Raw genomic sequence first — 24,981 nt, 5'->3', positions numbered from 1 at the left:
CATCACACCCTGGACATCACCTGTTCAAACTCCTTCCTTCTGGTAGGTGCTTTAGATCACTGTATGCCGGGACAAATAGGTACAAGAACAGTTTCTTTCCGTATGCCATCAGTCTTATGAACACTTGAATTTTAGTCTATTATAAATCAAGTCCACCTGTACATTCAATGAGGTGGACCTCATTGTACATAGTTTATGATTATTTGCACTATTGTTTTTGTTTGCTTTTAATTCTGTACAGAGGGAGCTCAGGGAAACCGGCATCAAATTCCCTGTGTGTGTCCTCATACTCGGCGACAATAAAGGATTCTGATTGCGGACAGATGGGCGCCGCCTCTAAACCTGTTTAGCACACTGAATGTTCGTGGGGAACCCAGTGCTAAAATATTCACAGACGACCTAATTCGGGCTCAGGGTTTCGTAAGTAGCAGAGCAGCTACCTCGCTGCGATCTACTGAAAGTCATCTCTCCAGCCAAACTTTTGTCGGCCGACAGATCCTACGGGGGGGGGGGGGGTGGGCATGCGTCCTGTCGCACTCCTCGCTTGGTTGTTTGCTCTCTCCGGACTGCGACCGTCGCGGCCCCGGCACGGGGACAGCTGCACCTGCCCAAGGCGTCTGGCGGCGGGCAGGCGGAGGCCGTCTAATGAGGCAATGAAGCCCTCAAAACTGCGTTGGTACCCTGAGTCCAAGCATCCTGCACTTAAAGACAAACCCACTGAGTTTTTTTCCAGCAGAAAAAACGTGAGCAAGCAGGACAGCAGCCAAGCGCTGAGAGCCACGAAAAGTAAATTGCGGAATAGACTGGAATAAGGAACCTGCTTCGAGTATCGTTGTATTCCGGTCCTGTTTAACACCACCAACCCCCCCACCCCCGTTGGCTGGTCCACAAGAATACTGTCAATATTAAACCGATCCGCGATGCAAAAAAAACGGGTGGTGACCCCTGGTGTTCATACATTATTTCTACTTCCGGGTTGCGGGGTTATTACTTCCAGTCTTTTCTGCCCCGCGTGCATGCGTGAAACTAATCAATTTGGGGTCGATCTCGCCTTTCACTAAGGCCGAGGTAGGGGATCTTGGGCTTAAAAAGGTTGGTGTCCATTATTGTATACATTTCTGACATTAAATTTGACCTTTGAACCTTTGAACTTGGGTGTGCTGAGTGCAGGTGGGAGGGAGGAGAGGAGGGGTGTGAGAGGGGAAATGTAATTGGTGCTGACAAGGGTTTGCAGGTCAGTGCAGATGTGATATGTGCTAATTCTGCACTGTGCGCCGTTGCATCTTGGCGCTCTTGACCCAGTCGAGAGGTGAACAGACACTACATAAAGGCGAATTCTCAATGCGGCGGGGAGAAGCGACACAGAGGTCTTAGGTGATTCAGTCTGTGCAGACGCTGCAAGCTGGCCTGGAGGCGGCAGAGGGGGTTGAAGAAGGAAAGTTCAAGGTCACAGCACTCCCACAGTCGAACAGGAACTGAAAGCTGGGTGGGACTGTGGCGAATCTCGGTCTGATATCAAAATCGCCCACTCCGACAATGCAAACGTGATCAGTTAGACCACCCTTTCTCCAATATACAGGGACCAGATCCTCCACAGTCCCACAATTAAGAAAAATAACTAACACGTTTCTTTTGCATTATTTGATTTTGCAATTTATATACCTGCACAATACTACTCCAGCAAAAACAACAGATATCATGTCATCCAAGACGGTGGTGATAAATATAACCCTGATCTCTGGTTACAACATATGGAATGGTCAATCAGCAGGGACTGTGATTGACAAGATATCAATCGGAAGAGGATTCTGTTACACAGACAAGAGACTTCTCCAGAGATCATACTGGGACCTGCTCTCACTGGTGGGTCAGAGTTGGAGAGAGTTTCAAATTCCTGGCGTCGACATCGTGGCTGAAGTGTGGCAGGTACAGCCCTTGACCACGAAGAAGTGCTCAGGCTTTCTTGGAAGCGGGACACGATTTGACATATCAAAGGCTCTCTATCGAACTTCTGCAGAAGGTCTCCTCCCTGGCACAGCAATTCCAAGGCCCAGGAAAGCCCAAAGCTGGAGAGAGGAGCGGGCACCGCTGGATAGGCTGCCTCAGGAGGGCAGGATCCCCACCACCCAGGTCGCCTCTCTTCCAACTGCTGTCACCAGACGGCAGGTACACAAACGGGTAACTTCTGACAACCATCAGATTCGTGAACCATCCTGTGCAACCTTAAACTCACCTCAGCATCAGAACACTACAGACCACCTCCTGCACTTCCACGGACTTACCTCCAAGTGCACTCACTTTTCCAAGTTCAAAGTGAATGTATTAACCAAGTACAGATATGTCACCATATGTCAACCCCGAGATTCATTTTCCTGCGGCCGTGCTCAATAAATTCTTAACAAAATAATAACCGTAATAGAATCACTGAAAGACTGCACCAACTTGGGTGTTCAACCAGTGTGCAAAAGACAACAAACTGTGCAAATACAAAAAGAAATAATAACAATGAATAAATAAGCAATAAATATCGAGAACATGAGACAAATGTCGTGTTTTGCACAATGTTTCTTCTTTGCCATAAGACCATTAGACATAGGAGCAGAATGAGGCCATTCAGCCCATCAAGTCTTCACCATTCTATCATGGCTGATCCTGGATCCCACTCAACCCTATTTACCTGCCTTCTCTCCATAACCTTTGATGCCCTGACCAGTCAGGAAACTATTAATTTTCGCTTTAAATATACCCACTGTCTTGGCCTCCACAGCTGTCCGTGGCAGCGCATTCCACAGATTTACTACCCTGGCTGAAAATATTTTTCCTTACCTCTGTTCTGAAGAGTCACCCCTCAATTTTGAGGCTGTGCCCTCTAGTTCTGGACACCGCCAACAAAGGAAAGACCCTCTCCACATTCACCCTGTCTAGTCCTTTCAACATTCGGTAGGTTTCAATGAGATCCCCCCACATTCCTCGAAGTTCCAGTGAGTCCAGGCCCAAAGCTGCCAAACTCCTCATATGTTAACTCCTTCATTCCCAGAATCAGCTTGTTGTCTGTACCTATGTGCCTCAATGCTGCAGTTTTCCTCTGTACCTGTCTCTCACTGTCCACGGGCATGGAACAAGGGACAATGTGTGAGGGTCCATGCGTGCCGTCCGTGAGCGTCTGTGGAGTTTGCACATTCTCCTCGTGACTGTGTAGGCTTTCCCCAGGTGCTCCTCCCACATCCCAACGACGTGCGGGGTCGGTGGGCTAACCGGCCACAGTGAACTGCGTGTGAGTGGATGCAAGAGTGGTCAGGAGTGATTGGGAGCTCTTTGGAACTAGGATAAAGCTAATCCTTATCTTGTATGAGTAGAACAACCTGGTTTGGGGCCTTAACTGAGGCAGCACAGTGCTGCTACTGGTAGAGACACTGCAGGTAGTTGGGCCTAGGCCAAGGGTTCCCAGCCTGGGGTCATGGACCTCTTGCTTAATGGTATTGGTCCATGGCCTAAAAAAAAAGGTTGGGAACCCCTGGATGAGGCAAAAGATTTGGCTGAATGGACTTGATGGGGCAAAAGGCCTGTTTCTGTGCTTGTTCCACACTCTCACAACCCTCTAAGTGAAGGCGTTCCCTCCCTTTCACCTTAAACATTTCACCTTTCACCCTTAACCCATGACCTCTAGTGCTAGTCTCACCCGACCTTAGTGGAAAAAGCCTGCTTGCTTTTACCCTGTCTATACCCCTCATAATCTTGTATACCTCCAGCAAATCTCCCCTCATTCCTGTACACCAGGGAATAAAGTCTTAGCGTATTATTTGTCACCCGTACTTTGAAACAGACAGCGAAACGCTAACGACTAACAGAGTCGGAATATGTACTGGGGGCAGCCCACAAGCATCACTGTGCTTCCTGCACCAACAAACCCCAACTGATCAGTACATCTTTAGAACGTGGGGAGGAAACCCACGGGGTCACGGGGAGAACTTACAAATTCCGTACACACAGCGGCGGGTGTTGAACCCTTGATCGTTGGTGCTGTAAAGCATCGTTATCGCCGCCACGCAGTGGTCAATTCAATCCTTTGAAGCTGGTTTGGCATTCCATGGGATCACAGCTGACCACCTCCATCCTTAACCACAGGAACAGTACCCGCTACCCTCTCCCTGGGGAGGCTAGCGTCCGACACACAAACACATCGATGCAATTACAAAGAAGGCACGACACCGGCTATATTTCATTAGGAGTTTGAGGAGACTTGATATGTCACCAAAGACACTCAAACTTTCTCCAGACATACTGTGGCGAGCCTTCTAACTGGCTGCATCATCGTCTAGTGTGGAGGGGCCACTACACAGGAGCGGAAGAAAGCTGCAGAGACTTGTAAACGTAGTCATCTCCATCATGGGCTCCAGGCTCCCCAGCATCCAGGACATTTCCAAAAGGCAGTGCCTCAGAAAGGTGATGTCCATCATCAAGGACTCCCATCACCCAGGACATACCCTCTTCTCATTGCTACCATCAGGGAGGAGGCACAGGAGCCTGAAGGCACACACTCAGTGATTCAGACACAACTTCTTCCCCTCTGCCATCCAATTTCTGAATGGACTTAGAACCCATGGACACCACCTCACTATTTCCCCCTCTTTTTTTTTGCACTATTTACTTATTTTAATACATATTTCTTATTGTACATTATAGCTTTTTTATTACTATGTATTACTCTGTACTGCTACTGCAAGACAGCAAATTTCATGGCATATGCCAGTAATAGTAAACCTCATTCTGAGTTCTTCAACTTCAGGCGACCAGTTGCCTCTCTGAACCTTTTCTCACTCCTCCTGATCTTCCCAGTTCCTCTTACACCTGCCGCAGCCCCCCCCCCGTTACTCCTCCCACTCCGCTGTACATCACCCACACACTCCTGCCAAAGGAATCGCTCTGATGATTGCTCAGCTGCTCCCATGGTTCGCGATCTGGTCTCTGTCCAGATGTAGCCCAGCCTGGATGAAGAAATATTCCTCCCACTAGACTTTCTTTTGCATGCCTCAACCTCTCTGCCTCATCTCTGCAATCTTACCACAAGGCACAATTTCAGCAAATGGTCCCTCCCGAGGAGAAAGAAGTGGAGGGAACACATAAGGACAAAGGAAAGTGTGAAAAGTGGGCAGGTGAGAGGGCCAGAGTGGAGGGCATTTTTTCCCCCCAGAAGGAGAACTGATGCTCATGCCATTAGATTGGAGGTTACCCAGACAGAATATAAGCTGTTGCACCTCCATCCTGAGTGAGACACCTCCCGGAACGGGTGGGAGAGAGTACTTTACTTCAAACAGTAACAGCTTGGCACAGCACGTGACCGGGAGAAAGAGGCATCCCCTTACACCTCTAAACTTAAACCACCAAAGCATTTCCCAGTTCTGACCTAAGCCCTCAGCTCTGGTCCCCGCTCCCCACCCGACATTACCTGTGCCTGTGAAATCTCACAGGAATGAGGGCGGCTGAGACACCGTTCAGACCTCACCAAGATAACTGGAGAATTCGCAATAGGAAGTCAGGATCAGTGATAGTCACCATGAAACAACCACGTTCTCACTACCTCAGGAAAGAAGCCACCCACCGCGAACATTCTCCCTTCTACCCCCTTCCACCAGGCAGAACGTACCACCAGGTTCCAGGACAGCTTCTATCTCCCTTCTCCCTTCTACCCCCTTCCACCGGGCAGAACGTACCACCAGGTTCCAGGACAGCTTCTATCTCCCTTCTCCCTTTTACCCCCTTCCACCGGGCAGAGCGTACCACCAGGTTCCAGGACAGCTTCTATCTCCCTTCTCCCTTCTACCCCCTTCCACCAGACAGAATGTACCACCAGGTTCCAGGACAGCTTCTATCTCCCTTCTCCCTTCTACCCCCTTCCACCGGACAGAATGTACCACCAGGTTCCAGGACAGCTTCTATCTCCCTTCTCCCTTCTACCTCCTTCCACCAGGCAGAACGTACCACCAGGTTCCAGGACAGCTTCTATCTCCCTTCTCCCTTCTACCCCCTTCCACCAGGCAGAGCGTACCACCAGGTTCCAGGACAGCTTCTATCTCCCTTCTCCCTTCTACCCCCTTCCACCAGGCAGAACGTACCACCAGGTTCCAGGACAGCTTCTATCTCCCTTCTCCCTTCTACCCCCTTCCACCAGGCAGAACGTACCACCAGGTTCCAGGACAGCTTCTATCTCCCTTCTCCCTTCTACCCCCTTCCACCGGGCAGAGCGTACCACCAGGTTCCAGGACAGCTTCTATCTCCCTTCTCCCTTCTACCCCCTTCCACCAGGCAGAATGTACCACCAGGTTCCAGGACAGCTTCTATCTCCCTTCTCCCTTCTACCTCCTTCCACCGGGCAGAGCGTACCACCAGGTTCCAGGACAGCTTCTATCTCCCTTCTCCCTTCTACCTCCTTCCACCAGACAGAACGTACCACCAGGTTCCAGGACAGCTTCTATCTCCCTTCTCCCTTCTACCTCCTTCCACCAGACAGAGCGTACCACCAGGTTCCAGGACAGCTTCTATCTCCCTTCTCCCTTCTACCCCCTTCCACCGGGCAGAGCGTACCACCAGGTTCCAGGACAGCTTCTATCTCCCTTCTCCCTTCTACCCCCTTCCACCAGGCAGAACGTACCACCAGGTTCCAGGACAGCTTCTATCTCCCTTCTCCCTTTTACCCCCTTCCACCAGACAGAACGTACCACCAGGTTCCAGGACAGCTTCTATCTCCCTTCTCCCTTCTACCTCCTTCCACCAGACAGAACGTACCACCAGGTTCCAGGACAGCTTCTATCTCCCTTCTCCCTTCTACCCCCTTCCACCAGACAGAACGTACCACCAGGTTCCAGGACAGCTTCTATCTCCCTTCTCCCTTCTACCCCCTTCCACCAGGCAGAACGTACCACCAGGTTCCAGGACAGCTTCTATCTCCCTTCTCCCTTCTACCCCCTTCCACCGGGCAGAACGTACCACCAGGTTCCAGGACAGCTTCTATCTCCCTTCTCCCTTCTACCTCCTTCCACCAGACAGAGCGTACCACCAGGTTCCAGGACAGCTTCTATCTCCCTTCTCCCTTCTACCCCCTTCCACCGGGCAGAACGTACCACCAGGTTCCAGGACAGCTTCTATCTCCCTTCTCCCTTCTACCTCCTTCCACCAGACAGAGCGTACCACCAGGTTCCAGGACAGCTTCTATCTCCCTTCTCCCTTTTACCCCCTTCCACCAGACAGAACGTACCACCAGGTTCCAGGACAGCTTCTATCTCCCTTCTCCCTTCTACCCCCTTCCACCGGGCAGAACGTACCACCAGGTTCCAGGACAGCTTCTATCTCCCTTCTCCCTTCTACCCCCTTCCACCAGGCAGAACGTACCACCAGGTTCCAGGACAGCTTCTATCTCCCTTCTCCCTTCTACCCCCTTCCACCGGGCAGAGCGTACCACCAGGTTCCAGGACAGCTTCTATCTCCCTTCTCCCTTCTACCCCCTTCCACCAGGCAGAACGTACCACCAGGTTCCAGGACAGCTTCTATCTCCCTTCTCCCTTCTACCTCCTTCCACCAGACAGAGCGTACCACCAGGTTCCAGGACAGCTTCTATCTCCCTTCTCCCTTCTACCCCCTTCCACCAGGCAGAACGTACCACCAGGTTCCAGGACAGCTTCTATCTCCCTTCTCCCTTCTACCCCCTTCCACCGGGCAGAACGTACCACCAGGTTCCAGGACAGCTTCTATCTCCCTTCTCCCTTCTACCCCCTTCCACCAGGCAGAACGTACCACCAGGTTCCAGGACAGCTTCTATCTCCCTTCTCCCTTCTACCCCCTTCCACCAGGCAGAACGTACCACCAGGTTCCAGGACAGCTTCTATCTCCCTTCTCCCTTCTACCCCCTTCCACCAGGCAGAACGTACCACCAGGTTCCAGGACAGCTTCTATCCCGCTGTTATAAGACATCTAGCGATCCCTCAAGATGGGACTCTTAACCTCAGATTCCTCCTCCAGGCCAGTGCACCTTATGGTCTGCGGGCAATGCCCTTTCTCTGTAAGTAACACTCTGTTTATTGGCCCGATGAGCCCGTGCTGCCCAATTACACCTATGTGACCAATTGACCTGCCAACCCGCACGTCTCTGGAATGTGGGCGGGCACAGCGGCACTTGGAGGAAAAACGCCACCAACTTCCTCGATCACGTACACCCACAGACCTGCTGCCTCTTCAGAGAAGTGTCTCTGTCACATCACACCATCAAAGAAAGCAGCCGCATTGCATCTTCTCCCTTCGACCACCCTCCTCGATCACGTACGTGACCGCAGTTCAGCACAGGAACCGGCCCTCGGTGCCAATTCAACAAAACCTGCACACCAGCGACAGCAAAAACAAGTCCAGGCACAGGGGTTTTGACCCGAAACGCTGACCGCCCATTTGCCTCTGTCAACGCCGCTTGCCCTGCTGAGAGCCTCCAGCAGTTTGTGCGCTCGTCCCTAAATGCCTCTGTGGTATCCGCTTCCTCCACCACCCCGGGCAGCCACATTCTGTGCAAAAAAAAACTTGCCCCATCTCACCTTAAATGCACCACCTCTACTATTAGACATTTCTCTGCTGGGAAAACGATGCCAGTCGTCCACGTCTCTGGAATGTGGGCGGGCACCGCGGCACTTGGAGGAAAAGCCCTTGTAGTCACAGGGAGAACGTACAAACTCCTTACAAACAGCGGCAGGAATTGAACCCCAATCCCTGGTACTGGAGCAGTTCTGCGTCCCTTATTTAAGAAAGGATGCGTTGACATCGGAGAGGGTTCAAAGGAGGTTCACAAACATGATTCCAGGATTGAAAGACTTGTCATATGAGGAGTGTTTGACCACTCTAGGCCTGTACTCACTGGAATTCAGAAGAATGAGGGGAGGACCTCGTTGGAAACTATCTAATGTTGAAAGGCCTTGATAGAGTGGATGTGGAGAGGATGTTTCCTATGGTGGGAGAGTCTAAGACCAGAGGACACTGCTTCAGAATAGAGGGGTGTCCTTTTAGAACGGAGATGAGGAGGAATTTCTTTAGCCGGAGATTGGTGAATCTGTGGAATTAACTGCCACAGGCAGCTGTGGAGGCCAAGTCTATGTATTTTTAAGGCAGAGGTTGATACGTTCTTGATCGGTCAGGGCATGAAAGAGTGCAGGGAGAAGGAAGGAGACTGGGGCTGAGAGGGAAAATTGGACATTCTCTTAAACATTGAAACCATCTACCACTGTCCTCTGGCTTCTCCCACAAAGCCAATGTCTAATCCAATTTACTACCTCATCCTGAATGCCGAGCGACTGAACGTTCTTGGCCAACCTTCCATGCAGGACCTTGTCAAAGGTCTTGCTAAAGTCCACACAGATAACATTTATCCACTTTCCTGGTAACTTCTTCAAAAAACTCCAAGGTTGGTCAATCACGACCTACCATGCACAATACTGATAATAAACCAATTATCAATACAAGGAGTATTCGGCCCATTATGTTAATGCTAACCCTTAGGTGCCTAGACATACTAAGCCATTATTAAATCAGAAGAGATTTGGTTTGTGTGCCTTTTCCGGCTCTGTTGACACTTGCGTGCATCGAACAAGCTGACATTCTGCCCTTCCTGTCCTCTGGCTGGGCATCTGACTTTACTTTGGGCTACTGGCTACGTCGTCGCCCCTTGCATTTTCTCTGCACGCCACCAACTTCCTGTCGCAGCCGCCCACAGACCTGCTGCCTCTTCAGAGAAGTGTCTCTGTCACATCACACCATCAAAGAAAGCAGCCGCATTGCATCTTCTCCCTTCGACCACCCTCCTCGATCACGTACGTGACCGCAGTTCAGCACAGGAACCGGCCCTCGGTGCCAATTCAACAAAACCTGCACACCAGCGACAGCAAAAACAAGTCCAGGCGCAGGGGTTTTGACCCGAAACGCTGACCGCCCATTTGCCTCTGTCAACGCCGCTTGCCCTGCTGAGAGCCTCCAGCAGTTTGTGCGCTCGTCCCTAAATGCCTCTGTGGTATCCGCTTCCTCCACCACCCCGGGCAGCCACATTCTGTGCAAAAAAAAACTTACCCCATTCATCTTTCAACCCGCCCCATCTCACCTTAAATGCACCACCTCTACTATTAGACATTTCTCTGCTGGGAAAACGATGCCAGTCGTCCACTTTACCTGTGGCTCTCGGAACTTTATGAATTTCCGTCAGGCATTCCCGCAACCTCCGACACTCCAGGGAAAACGACCCAAGTCTGTCCTTACAGTTCACACCCTCTAAGCCAGGCAGCATCCTGGTAGATCCCTTCTGCAGCCTCTCCAAAACCTCCATATCCTTCCTGTAATGAGGCGACCAGAACTGCACACGATACTCCAGACCTAACCAAAGGTTTACATTGCCCCATCATTTCTGTCGCTATCAAATGAATAATGAACTGCGCTAGTGGTCCATTCATCTAACTCGCTAGTGATCCATTCATCTAACTCGCTAGTGGTCCATTCATCTAACTCGCTAGTGATCCATTCATCTAACTCGCTAGTGGTCCATTCATCTAACTCGCTAGTGGTCCATTCATCTAACTCGCTAGTGGTCCATTCATCTAACTCGCTAGTGATCCATTCATCTAACTCGCTAGTGGTCCATTCAATTGTGACTCCTTCTGGCAGAAGACTCAAGGTACATGGTCCAGAAGATGACCCACTTAGAAAGATCAACCAGCCTACTCTGCTAATCGGTGTGCAAGATTAAATCCTTTGCAAAAACACAAAACATGCTTCTTGGCTTGGAACGGCAACTGCTCTGCCCACAACCACAAGGAAGACTTATTGACATAGCTCAGCTCATCAGGGGAACCAGTCTTGCCTCCATGGACCCCGTCTACACTTCTCACAGCCTCAGACCTCATCCACCCAGATGTTCTCGCCTCTCCCCTCTCCCATCGGGCAAAGGATACAAAATTTATAGCACGTGCTGTGAGACTGAAGGGCAGCTTCCACCCCACCGTTATCAGACTCTTGAATGGACATCGGCTGTGATACAATGGACTCCTGAACTCACAAGCCACCTCATTATAATCTTCCTTATGTACCTGCACTGCACTGTTTCGGTAACTTTCACACTTTAGCGTCATGCGGTATTGAAACAGGCCATTCGGCCCAAGTCAGCCATGTCAGCTGCGCGGTCAGCGAGGTGGTCTGGTCTGCCGGTGTTGGTCCCGCAGCCCTCTACACTCCCCCATCCACGTACTTAGCCAAACGGCTTTGCTGTTGTACCCTACGCCAGCGCACTGTGTAATGATCTGACCCGTGTGAACAAGTTTTCCGCTGTGTCTCGGTACAAGTGCCAGCAACTCAGCATCAGGCAGGATCCACAGAGGGAAAGAGACCGACCGTCGCCTTTTCAGCCTGACATCGTTCTCCCGGATCCAGGATCCCGCAGAACCGACGAAGCTAACTGACCACTTCCCACAAAGGGGTTGTACCCGAGATATTACTGGCTCCCTCTCTCCCTCCCTACAGATGCCGCCTGACCTGCTGAACGCTTGTCATCTTCCTGATTTGTCTCAGATTTCTAGGGGTTTAATTTTCAGTCCTAGAGTCTAGATAACGGATGTCCATCCGAATTGTCAATCGTTTTCCCCACACCAGATGCCGCCTGACCCGCTGAGTTCCTCCCAGCAGCTGCCGATGGTGGTAAATCCTGTCGCACGGCAGTATAACTGATACATTCTGTTGCCATACACCTCCTGTTGGAGACATCCACAGTGACCCAGGATAAAGGTGGGCACAGGGCAGAGGGGGTAAGGGCCCTGATGAAGGGAGTGTAGGGGCACAGGGCAGAGGGGGGTAAGGGCCCTGATGAAGGGAGTGTAGGGGCACAGGGCAGAGGGGGTAAGGACCCTGATGAAGGGAGTGTAGGGGCACAGGGCAGAGGGGGTAAGGACCCTGATGAAGGGAGTGTAGGGGCACAGGGCAGAGGGGGTAAGGGCCCTGATGAAGGGAGTGTAGGGGCACAGGGCAGAGGGGGTAAGGGCCCTGATGAAGGGAGTGTAGGGGCACAGGGCAGAGGGGGTAAGGGCCCTGATGAAGGGAGTGTAGGGGCACAGGGCAGAGGGGGTAAGGACCCTGATGAAGGGAGTGTAGGGGCACAGGGCAGAGGGGGTAAGGGCCCTGATGAAGGGAGTGTAGGGGCACAGGGCAGAGGGGGTAAGGACCCTGATGAAGGGAGTGTAGGGGCACAGGGCAGAGGGGGTAAGGGCCCTGATGAAGGGAGTGTAGGGGCACAGGGCAGAGGGGGTAAGGGCCCTGATGAAGGGAGTGTAGGGGCACAGGGCAGAGGGGGTAAGGGCCCTGATGAAGGGAGTGTAGGGGCACAGGGCAGAGGGGGTAAGGGCCCTGATGAAGGGAGTGTAGACTGTAGATGATCCAGGCATAGTCCGTGTGTCAGCTGAAAAGAAGGCCGTGGTGTGAAGAACGGAGAGGGAGATCTGGATCAAGATCACAGTCGAGTGTGTGTGTGAGAAGGAGCGTGTGAGGGAACACATTAAATTGGATGGGGGTTGGGATCATTAAAAATGTTTTTAAATGAGATACAGCATGGAGTAGGCCGTTCCAGCCAACACGTACCAACTGGAATAGCAGGTATTTATCCTGACCCGGATCTGGGCCGTACCTTCCAAATATCTGGACCTGACTTGCACTACCTTACTTTCCCTTTTCTATTTTTCTAATTATGATTTATAATCTAAATTTTTATTATATTTACTTTGATTTGTACTTCAGGGAGCACAAAGCGCAAAATCAAATATCGCTGTGATGATTATACACTCTAGTATCAATTGTTTGTGACAATAAAGTAAAGGACTGTTGTCCCATACCGGGTCCCAACGACAGGTCCCCCTACCCCGAGGACATTGGTAAACCTGAGGTGTATTGACCACAGAGTGATATAACAGACTCACTGCTACCAGCACCAGCTAAAAACCAGAATCCAAGTCATTGAACATTTCACGTTCCTCAGCCGCCCAGACAGGGTTCGAACCTGGACCGCCTGGTTGCTAGGCCAGCGACTTGCCCATCGTACGTACCATCACCAAACCCTCAAGGGACACAGTCACCTACCTCAAGGATCAGGGGGTGGCAGCATCCAGTTCCCGCTGCTTCGGACAGACCAGGAGAAGCGGGCAGAGCGGGCGGACTCTGCCAGACACATCGGCTGATATCCCAGAGTGGACCTGCGGAATTAACACAGGGACTATTAACCCCAGCACAAAAACCAAAATGATGCTTGCATTGTTGTACAACGCCAGTCTCCTTGACAACTCTGGGCTTGGAGACGGACACAAGGGCTGATGGAGACAGACACAGGGAGGGACAGAGATGAACCTTTAACTGAAGAGGTTCCACAGATGCTGGAAATCCAGAGCAACACCTACAAAGTGCTGAAGGAACTCAGCAGGTCAGACAGCATCCATGGAGAGAAATAATAGTTGATGCGACCCTACAAGCTACTGAAGGATGTAGGAGAGGTGGTTCCCATTTACAGCTGAGGTGTTGCAAACATTGACCCTCCGTGCCGGGAGATGAATGAGCCCCCCCCACCCCCGGTTTCAGTAAGCAGGTCCAATACCCCACACACACGGGGGTGCATCCGAACTCACAGCCCTGTCTGTGCTCTGGCAGGGCAGCCAGACTCTTGTGCTCAAGTCCCAGGTGTTGGACTTGAATCCGCAACCTCTGACCCAGACCCCGACACTGTCCTGTTCACGTTTAAACTCGCTGAGGGGGGGGGCCCTTCTGCTGAATTGGGAGACAAATCTCCATCAGGATCCGACAGCACTAACTGGGCCAGAATGCATTACATTAGCACAGATGAGTTAAGAGTTTAAGGTTGGGTTTACTTGTTCCACATACACCGAAACACACAATGAAACGCATTGCTGGGGACAACCTGTAAGCGTCACCATACTTAACCCTCAACCTACTCACCCTCACCGTTCCTCTTTGGGACGTGGAGGAAACCGGAGAGTCCGGTGAAAAGCAAACAAAGTCACGGAGAAAACGCACAGACGCCTTGCAGACAGCGGCTAGAATTGAACCCGATTTTACAGCCGGCACCGTGAGGTGCCGCACGATGGAACTGTGCCACCCAGCATGGAAGTGATGGGCTGAACGGCCTGTTTCTGCAATGTTCAATTTCGCGATGATATCAAAACAATCAGAAAATGCTGGGGAAAATACCTCAAAAGGCCTCAATGCTTCAAGAAGGCAGCATCCATCATTAAGGACCCCAGGACATGCTACCATCAGGGAGGAGGTACAGGAGCCTGAAACCACACACTCAGTGATTCAGGAACAGCTTCTTCCCCTTTGTCATCTGATTTCTGAATGGACATTGAACCCATGAACACTATCTCACTACATTTTTTAATTCCTATTTTTGAAATGCCTATTTAATTTAATAAGAATTAAATTATATGTAGATATGTGTTCAGGCAGGTGGGGCTCGTCAGCCTTGGACAGCAGCCGGCCTAGGAGAGGGAAAACTCTGATTTCAAATCTCCGCTGCCTTGCGGCCATACCCACCCATGGGAAAAGCTTTGGGAGTGAACCCCGAGGAAGAAATCCGGAGCCGGGGTCCCTAAGGCAGTCTGATGCTGTTTACAACTTCACTCTGGGAACCTCTGCGACGACTCTGGTACCAAGCTGTACCGGCACTTTCCCTTCCCTCGGACTACATCAGTGACGTGGAGAGGGGGAACGCACTGCATGGGCACCAGCCAGTTCTTCAAATCTTCCTGCCCAGGCTTGTGTCCTGGAGAGGACACAGTCCACCAGAGGCACAAACCCATCATCCCCCGGGATCGACGGCTGCCTCCTGACACGTGTGTATATAATTTATATTTTAAATATATATTTTTTTATATATATAAAAACATAATATATATTTTTAATTTACCGCTTTAATTCTGCGTTGAAACGTACTGCTGCCACATAACAAGTTTCATGTCATATGCTAGTGATACCAAATCTGATTCTGAACCCAGCAGAGATTAAGAAAAATGCTTATGTTACAAGTTGACAAACTTTTATCTGAACTGGTGCACACACAAACAGGAAAGGCAGGTTAGCAGAAACTGCTGTGTTCATTTTGTGAGGGCCATGGTGTGTGAGTGCCATGGTGAGGGATGGGTCATGGTGTGTGATGGGCCATGGTGTGTGATGGGTCATGGTGTGTGATGGGCCATGGTGTGTGATGGGCCATGGTGAGGGATGGGTCATGGTGTGTGATGGGCCATGGTGTGTGATGGGCCATGGTGTGTGATGGGTCATGGTGTGTGATGGGCCATGGTGTGTGATGGGTCATGGTGTGTGATGGGCCATGGTGTGTGATGGGCCATGGTGAGGGATGGGCCATGGTGTGTGATCGGCCATGGTGTGTGATGGGTCATGGTGTGTGATGGGTCATGGTGTGTGATGGGCCATGGTGTGTGATGGGTCATGGTGAGGGATGGGTCATGGTGTGTGATGGGCCATGGTGTGTGATGGGTCATGGTGTGTGATGGGTCATGGTGTGTGATGGATCATGGTGTGTGATGGGCCATGGTGTGTGATGGGTCATGGTGTGTGATGGGCCATGGTGTGTGAGTGCCATGGTGAGGGATGGGCCATGGTGTGTGATGGGCCATGGTGTGTGATGGGTCATGGTGTGTGAGTGCCATGGTGAGGGATGGGCCATGGTGTGTGAGTGCCATGGTGAGGGATGGGTCATGGTGTGTGATGGATCATGGTGTGTGATGGGTCATGGTGTGTGATGGGCCATGGTGTGTGATGGGCCATGGTGTGTGAGGGCCATGGTGTGTGAGTGCCATGGTGAGGGATGGGTCATGGTGTGTGATGGGTCATGGTGAGGGATGGGTCATGGTGTGTGATGGGTCATGGTGTGTGATGGGTCAGGGTGTGTGATGGGCCATGGTGTGTGATGGATCATGGTGTGTGATGGGTCATGGTGTGTGATGGGTCATGGAGTGTGATGGGTCATGGTGTGTGATGGGCCATGGTGTGTGATGGGCCATGGTGAGGGATGGGCCATGGTGTGTGATGGATCATGGTGAGGGATGGGCCATGGTGTGTGATGGGTCATGGTGTGTGATGGGCCATGGTGTGTGATGGGTCATGGTGTGTGAGTGCCATGGTGAGGGATGGGTCATGGTGTGTGATGGGTCATGGTGTGTGATGGATCATGGTGTGTGAGTGCCATGGTGAGGGATGGGCCATGGTGTGTGATGGGCCATGGTGTGTGATGGGTCATGGTGTGTGATGGGCCATGGTGTGTGATGGGCCATGGTGTGTGAGTGCCATGGTGAGGGATGGGCCATGGTGTGTGATGGGTCATGGTGAGGGATGGGCCATGGTGTGTGATGGGCCATGGTGTGTGATGGGTCATGGTGTGTGAGTGCCATGGTGTGTGATGGACCATGGTGTGTGATGGGTCATGGTGAGGGATGGGTCATGGTGTGTGATGGGTCATGGTGTGTGATGGGCCATGGTGTGTGAGTGCCATGGTGAGGGATGGGTCATGGTGTGTGATGGGCCATGGTGTGTGATGGGCCATGGTGTGTGAGTGCCATGGTGAGGGATGGGTCATGGTGTGTGATGGGTCATGGTGTGTGATGGGCCATGGTGTGTGATGGATCATGGTGTGTGATGGGTCATGGAGTGTGATGGGTCATGGTGTGTGATGGGCCATGGTGTGTGATGGGCCATGGTGAGGGATGGGCCATGGTGTGTGATGGATCATGGTGAGGGATGGGCCATGGTGTGTGATGGGTCATGGTGTGTGATGGGTCATGGTGTGTGATGGGCCATGGTGTGTAATGGGCCATGGTGTGTGATGGATCATGGTGTGTGATGGGTCATGGTGTGTGATGGGTCATGGTGTGTGATGGGCCATGGTGTGTGATGGGTCATGGTGTGTGATCGGCCATGGTGTGTGATGGGTCATGGTGTGTGATGGGTCATGGTGTGTGATCGGCCATGGTGTGTGATGGGTCATGGTGTGTGATGGGCCATGGTGTGTGATGGGTCATGGTGTGTGATGGGCCATGGTGTGTGATGGGTCATGGTGTGTGATGGGTCATGGTGTGTGATGGGCCATGGTGTGTGATGGGTCATGGTGTGTGAGTGCCATGGTGTGTGATGGGTCATGGTGTGTGATGGATCATGGTGTGTGATGGGCCATGGTGTGTGATGGGTCATGGTGTGTGATGGGTCATGGTGTGTGATGGGCCATGGTGTGTGATGGATCATGGTGTGTGATGGGTCATGGTGTGTGATGGGCCATGGTGTGTGATGGATCATGGTGTGTGATGGATCATGGTGTGTGATGGGTCATGGTGTGTGATGGGCCATGGTGTGTGATGGGTCATGGTGTGTGATGGGCCATGGTGTGTGATGGATCATGGTGTGTGATGGGTCATGGTGTGTGATGGGCCATGGTGTGTGATGGGTCATGGTGTGTGATGGATCATGGTGTGTGATGGGCCATGGTGTGTGATGGATCATGGTGAGGGATGGGTCATGGTGTGTGATGGGTCATGGTGAGGGATGGGTCATGGTGAGGGATGGGTGCTGTTCCTCAAGTCTCCGAGGCTTCGTCAACCTGACGGCCGAGGCTACAGACGGAGAGGGGAGCTGCACTCTGGGTGAACTTCCATGGAATAGCCCTTCTCCGCAGCGTGGAGGAACAGGAGCCGGAGCATCTTGGATTCCAAGTCCAGAGATCCCTCAAAGTTGCTGTGTAAGTTTACAGGCTGGTTAAAAAGGTGAATGGTGTATTGGCTTTCGTTAGTCAGAGGACTGAGCTCAAGAATTGTGGGTAATGTTGCAGCTCTATAAAACTCTGGTCACACCACACCTGGAGTACTGTGTCACCTCATTACAGGAAGGATGAGGAAGCTTTAGAGAGGGTCCAGAGGAGATTTACCAGGACGCTGCCCGGATTAGAGAAGACGTCCATGTGGAACGGTTGAGTGAACTGGGGCTTTTCTCTTCAGAGCGATGGAGGAAGAGCAGACTTTCTGGAGGTCCATACGGCAGATTATGAGAGACAGAGTGGACAGCCAGCAGCATTTTCCCAGGGCCACGATGGCCGGTATCAGAGGAAATCCTTTCAAGGACAGTGGAAGAAAGTTCAGGGGGGATGACAGTAGTAGTTTTATCTTACACTGTGTATCCTCCACAGAGGCTGGCTGGTATCTGGCACAAGTCGCCAGAGCCAATGGGGAAAATGGGATATACACACTACGTTTAGGGTCAAAGTCATAGAAAAGTACAGCACAGAAACAGCCCATCTGATGCCAAACCATTTAAGCTGCCCACTCCCCCCAAAAAAAGCACGTCACTAATTAGAGGACAGGGCATTTGGCTATAACATTCTGTTATAGAGCATCCCGTGACCTCACTCCGTAGCTAATCAGTCTGCTGTTGATTTAAAGGGTGCTCTACCGAAACACACCAAAGTGCTGGTGTCATATCGAGGGTACCGAACCAGCTCGTCATACTGCCTCGGTCGGTGCCAGTTAAATGAGGATCGAGGGTGGGAAGGACATTGTGTGGGGCTGCACCTCTCATGTAGATAGTGTACCACGTGGCTAAAAGGAAAATCATAAATCATAGACCCCCCCCCCCCCCCCGTTTCATTGGATTTCTTCACTATGACACTGAGAGCACTGGGCACAAATCATAAGGGGCGCTTGAATAGACTCTTCAATAGGCAAGGATGGGTAAGGTCCTAATGCAGGCAAACACGGTTAGCATCGAGGGGCACAAACATGAGCAGGCAAGTGACGGGCTGAAGGGCAAAGCCTGTGGTACTCATGTCAAAGAGATCAGAAAATGCTGGAAATACCCAGCTGTATCCGTGCAGAGATTTGGTGTTACTGTGACGCGCTGACATCCTTTTCTCTGAACGAGTACACACACAAACAGGAACAGCAGGTTATCTGGAGTTTCTGTGCTGCATTGTGAGTCAGAAAGTGTATTAACAAAAACTATTGAGTTAAACACACAATGCTAGAGGCTAAAAATGGAGATTCAGCTGGGGAGTGTCGTGTTTCATATCGTGGCAAAGTTTAACCTACTGATCCTGTGGAAACCACACACACACACACACACACACACACACACACACACACACACACACACACACACACACACACACACACACACACACACACACACACACACACACACACACACACACCCCCCCCCCCCCCCCCCCCCCCCCCCTTCGAGGTCAGCTCTGAACACAGATTTCCGGCACTGTGAAGCAGAACTTCTTGTGGGCGCCTCGTCAACTCAAAGATCAAGGGACACTCACAGATACAGTGGCTGTGAAGGAAACTATGTTTCACGTACTCTAGATAGCAAGGCATTGAATGCAGCAACAAGGTTTCAGGAAGGGGGATCATGAGAGGGTAATCAGCCCAGCTGACTTGTTCGCCAATAGCTCAGCTGGGGTGGGGACCCGTGCCCTTATTTGGCAGGAACAAGGACGTTATGAAAGGGATTCAGTGTTCAATCACCCTCTGCAATGGAAATAGCTCGCAAGGTGCACCGCCACTGCCCTCCTGTGGGCAGGGCTGGTACTGCACAGCAGTGGCTGGGGAGAGACTGACTAATTTGATGTAAGAGTTATAAATTCACAGAGCAGAGAAACAAGCCCTTTGCCCCATCCTGTAGCTGCTAACCCTCAAGTACCCAACACCCCAATAAGACTATTGAGCAGTTCCCTATAATACAAAAAGCAGTGGATACGGCCCAGTCTATCACGATAAAGCCCTCCCCACCATTGAGCACATCTGCATGAAATACTGTCACAGGAAAGCAGCGTCCATCATCAGGGACCCCCACCACCCAGGACATGCTCTCCTCTCACTGCTGCCATCAGGGACCCCCCACCACCCAGGACACGCTCTCCTCTCACTGCTGCCATCAGAGATCCCCACCACCCAGGACACGCTCTCCTCTCACTGCTGCCATCAGGGAGCCCCACCACCCAGGACACGCTCTCCTCTCACTGCTGCCATCAGGGACCCCCATCACCCAGGACACGCTCTCCTCTCACTGCTGCCATCAGGGACCCCCACCACCCAGGTCACGCTCTCCTCTCACTGCTGCCATCAGGAACCCCCACCACCCAGGACACGCTCTCCTCTCACTGCTGCCATCAGGGACCCCCACCACTCAGGACACGCTCTCCTCTCACTGCTGCCATCAGGGACCCCCACCACCCGGGACATGCCCTCTTCTCACTGCTGCCATCAGGGACCCCCACCACCCGGAGACGCTCTCCTCTCACTGCTGCCATCAGGGACCCCCACCACCCAGGACAGGCTCTCCTCTCACTGCTGCCATCAGGGACCCCCACCACCCGGAGACGCTCTCCTCTCACTGCTGCCATCAGGGACCCCCACTACCCAGGACACGCTCTCCTCTCACTGCTGCCATCAGGGGCCCCCACCACCCAGGACATGCTCTCCTCTCACTGCTGCCATCAGGGGCCCCCACCACCCAGGACATGCTCTCCTCTCACTGCTGCCATCAGGGACCCCCACCACCCGGGACATGCCCTCTTCTCACTCCTGCCATCTGGGACCCCCACCACCCAGGACATGCTCTCCTCTCACTGCTGCCATCAGGGACCCCCACCACCCAGGACATGCTCTCCTCTCACTGCTGCCATCAGGGGCCCCCACCACCCAGGACACGCTCTCCTCTCACTGCTGCCATCAGGGACCCCCCACCACCCAGGACACGCCCTCTTCTCACTCCTGCCATCTGGGACCCCCACCACCCAGGACACGCTCTCTTCTCACTGCTGCCATCAGGGACCCCCACCACCCAGGTCACGCTCTCTTCTCACTCCTGCCATCAGGGGCCCCCACCACCCAGGACACGCTCTCCTCTCACTGCTGCCATCTGGGACCCCCACCACCCAGGACACGCTCTCCTCTCACTGCTGCCATCAGGGGCCCCCACCACCCAGGACACGCTCTCCTCTCACTGCTGCCATCAGGGACCCCCACCACCCAGGACACGCTCTCCTCTCACTGCTGCCATCTGGGACCCCCACCACCCAGGACATGCTCTCCTCTCACTGCTGCCATCAGGGACCCCCACCACCCAGGACACGCCCTCTTCTCACTCCTGCCATCTGGGACCCCCACCACCCAGGACACGCTCTCTTCTCACTGCTGCCATCAGGGACCCCCACCACCCAGGTCACGCTCTCTTCTCACTCCTGCCATCAGGGGCCCCCACCACCCAGGACACGCTCTCCTCTCACTGCTGCCATCTGGGACCCCCACCACCCAGGACACGCTCTCCTCTCACTGCTGCCATCAGGGGCCCCCACCACCCAGGACACGCTCTCCTCTCACTGCTGCCATCAGGGACCCCCACCACCCAGGACACGCTCTCCTCTCACTGCTGCCATCAGGGACCCCCACCACCCAGGACACGCTCTCCTCTCACTGCTGCCATCAGGGACCCCCACCACCCAGGCCGTGCTCTCCTCTCACTGCTGCCATCAGGAACCCCCACCACCCAGGACATGCTCTCCTCTCACTGCTGCCATCAGGGACCCCCACCACCCAGGACATGCTCTCCTCTCACTGCTGCCATCAGGAACCCCCACCACCCAGGACATGCTCTCCTCTCACTGCTGCCATCAGGGACCCCCACCACCCAGGACACGCTCTCCTCTCACTGCTGCCATCAGGGACCCCCCACCACCCGGGACACGCTCTCCTCTCACTGCTGCCATCAGGGACCCCCACCACCCAGGACACGCTCTCCTCTCACTGCTGCCATCAGGGACCCCCACCACCCGGGACACGCTCTCCTCTCACTGCTGCCATCAGGGATCCCCACCACCCAGGACACGCTCTCCTCTCACTGCTGCCATCAGGGACCCCCACCACCCAGGACGTGCTCTCCTCTCACTGCTGCCATCAGGGACCCCCACCACCCAGGACACGCTCTCCTCTCACTGCTGCCATCAGGGACCCCCACCACCCAGGACATGCTCTCCTCTCACTGCTGCCATCAGGGACCCCCACCACCCAGGACACGCTCTCCTCTCACTGCTGCCATCAGGGACCCCCACCACCCAGGACACGCTCTCCTCTCACTGCTGCCATCAGGGGCCCCCACCACCCAGGACATGCTCTCCTCTCACTGCTGCCATCAGGGACCCCCACCACCCAGGACACGCTCTCCTCTCACTGCTGCCATCAGGGACCCCCACCACCCAGGACACGCTCTCCTCTCACTGCTGCCATCAGGAGCCCCCACCACCCAGGACATGCTCTCCTCTCACTGCTGCCATCAGGGATCCCCAGCCCCCAGGACATGCTCTCCTCTCACTGCTGCCATCAGGGACCCCCACCACCCAGGACATGCTCTCCTCTCACTGCTGCCATCAGGGACCCCCACCACCCAGGACACGCTCTCCTCTCACTGCTGCCATCAGGAACCCCCACCACCCAGGACACGCTCTCCTCTCACTGCTGCCATCAGGAACCCCCACCACCCAGGACATGCTCTCCTCTCACTGCTGCCATCAGGGACCCCCACCACCCAGGACACGCTCTCCTCTCACTGCTACCATCAGGGATCCCCACCACCCAGGTCACGCTCTCCTCTCACTGCTGCCATCAGGAGCCCCCACCACCCAGGACACGCTCTCCTCTCACTGCTGCCATCAGGGACCCCCACCACCCCGGACACGCTCTCCTCTCACTGCTGCCATCAGGGATCCCCACCACCCCGGACACGCTCTCCTCTCACTGCTGCCATCAGGGATCCCCACCACCCCGGACACGCTCTCCTCTCACTGCTGCCATCAGGGACCCCCACCACCCAGGACATGCTCTCCTCTCACTGCTGCCATCAGGGACCCCCACCACCCAGGACACGCTCTCCTCTCACTGCTGCCATCAGGGGCCCCCACCACCCAGGACATGCTCTCCTCTCACTGCTGCCATCAGGGACCCCCCACCACCCAGGACACGCTCTCCTCTCACTGCTGCCATCAGGGACCCCCACCACCCAGGACACGCTCTCCTCTCACTGCTACCATCAGGAGCCCCCACCACCCAGGACATGCTCTCCTCTCACTGCTGCCATCAGAGACCCCCACCACCCAGGACACGCTCTCTTCTCACTGCTGCCATCAGGGACCCCCCACCACCCGGGACACGCTCTCCTCTCACTGCTGCCATCAGGGATCCCCAGCCCCCAGGACATGCTCTCCTCTCACTGCTGCCATCAGGGGCCCCCACCACCCAGGACATGCTCTCCTCTCACTGCTGCCATCAGGAACCCCCACCACCCGGGACACGCTCTCCTCTCACTGCTGCCATCAGAGACCACCACCACCCAGGACACGCTCTCTTCTCACTGCTGCCATCAGGGGCCCCCACCACCCAGGACATGCTCTCCTCTCACTGCTGCCATCAGGGACCCCCACCACCCAGGACACGCTCTCCTCTCACTGCTGCCATCAGGGGCCCCCACCACCCAGGACATGCTCTCCTCTCACTGCTGCCATCAGGGACCCCCACCACCCAGGACATGCTCTCCTCTCACTGCTGCCATCAGGGACCCCACCACCCAGGACATGCTCTCCTCTCACTGCTGCCATCAGGGACCCCCACCACCCGGGACATGCTCTCCTCTCACTGCTGCCATCAGGGGCCCCCACCACCCCGGACACGCTCTCCTCTCACTGCTGCCATCAGGGACCCCCACCACCCCGGACACGCTCTCCTCTCACTGCTGCCATCAGGGACCCCACCACCCCGGACATGCTCTCCTCTCACTGCTGCCATCAGGGGCCCCCACCACCCCGGACACGCTCTCCTCTCACTGCTGCCATCAGGGACCCCCACCACCTGGAGACGCTCTCCTCTCACTGCTGCCATCAGGGACCCCCACCACCCAGGACACGCTCTCCTCTCACTGCTGCCATCGGGGACCCCCACCACCCTGGACATGCTCTCCTCTCACTGCTGCCACCAGGGGCCCCCACCACCCAGGACATGCTCTCCTCTCACTGCTGCCATCGGGGACCCCCACCACCCTGGACATGCTCTCCTCTCACTGCTGCCATCAGGGACCCCCACCACCCAGGACATGCTCTCCTCTCACTGCTGCCATCAGGGACCCCCACCACCCAGGACACGCTCTCCTCTCACTGCTGCCATCAGGGATCCCCACCACCCAGGACACGCTCTCCTCTCACTGCTGCCATCCGGAAGTTGGTACAGGAGCCTCAGGACTCACATCACCAAGTTCGGGAACAGTTATCACCCCTGAAACATCAGGCTCTTGAACCAAAGGGGACAACTTCACTACCCCATCACGGAAATGTTTGTATGGGCTCATTTTCAAAGACTCTTATCTCACGTTCTTGATATCTATTGCTTATTTTTTTTAAAAATTATTTCCTTCTTTCTGTATTTGCAGAGTTCTGCACTCTGGCTGAGCACCCAGCTCAGTGGTCCTGTTCCAGTTATTATTCCATAGACATTGAGTACACTCAGAAGATTTTCAGGGTTGTACATGGTGACATATTTGTACTTTGATAACAACATTTACTTTGTACTTTAATACAACAGAATTGATTCATGGCCTTGTTGCCATGTTTCACCATGTTGCTGCACCTGCCTGTTTGCCTGTGCTGTGCTCTCTCTGGCTGTTACCCTTTACTCTGATTCTGTTACCTTGTTCTACCTCACTGATCTGTCTGCAAGACAAGCTTTTCACTGTATCTCAGTACGTGTGACAATAGTGAACCAATTCCAATTACCTACACCTTCTGTTCAAAGTGAATTTTGAACTTCCTGCCAAATACACAAAACCATTTGGAAAAACCTGGCTATTAAACTGGAAGACAGTGAA

General features: G+C 53.6%; 1 protein-coding gene across 2 annotated transcripts in view; it reads right to left on the bottom strand.

The window, feature by feature from the left end:
- The window catches only part of LOC140729208 (lysine-specific demethylase 6B-like), a 264,889-nt gene that overhangs the window by 212,819 nt on the left and 27,089 nt on the right, over positions 1–24,981 (bottom strand). For both annotated transcript variants that reach the window (XM_073048717.1, XM_073048723.1), the window contains exon 2: positions 13,135–13,247. The gene's annotated coding sequence lies outside the window, so the exon portion shown is untranslated. The remainder of the gene's footprint in view (positions 1–13,134; positions 13,248–24,981) is intronic.

The sequence above is a fragment of the Hemitrygon akajei genome, chromosome 6 (assembly GCF_048418815.1).
Source record: "Hemitrygon akajei chromosome 6, sHemAka1.3, whole genome shotgun sequence".
NCBI lineage: Eukaryota > Metazoa > Chordata > Chondrichthyes > Myliobatiformes > Dasyatidae > Hemitrygon > Hemitrygon akajei.
This window is presented reverse-complemented; position numbering and strand designations above follow the sequence as displayed.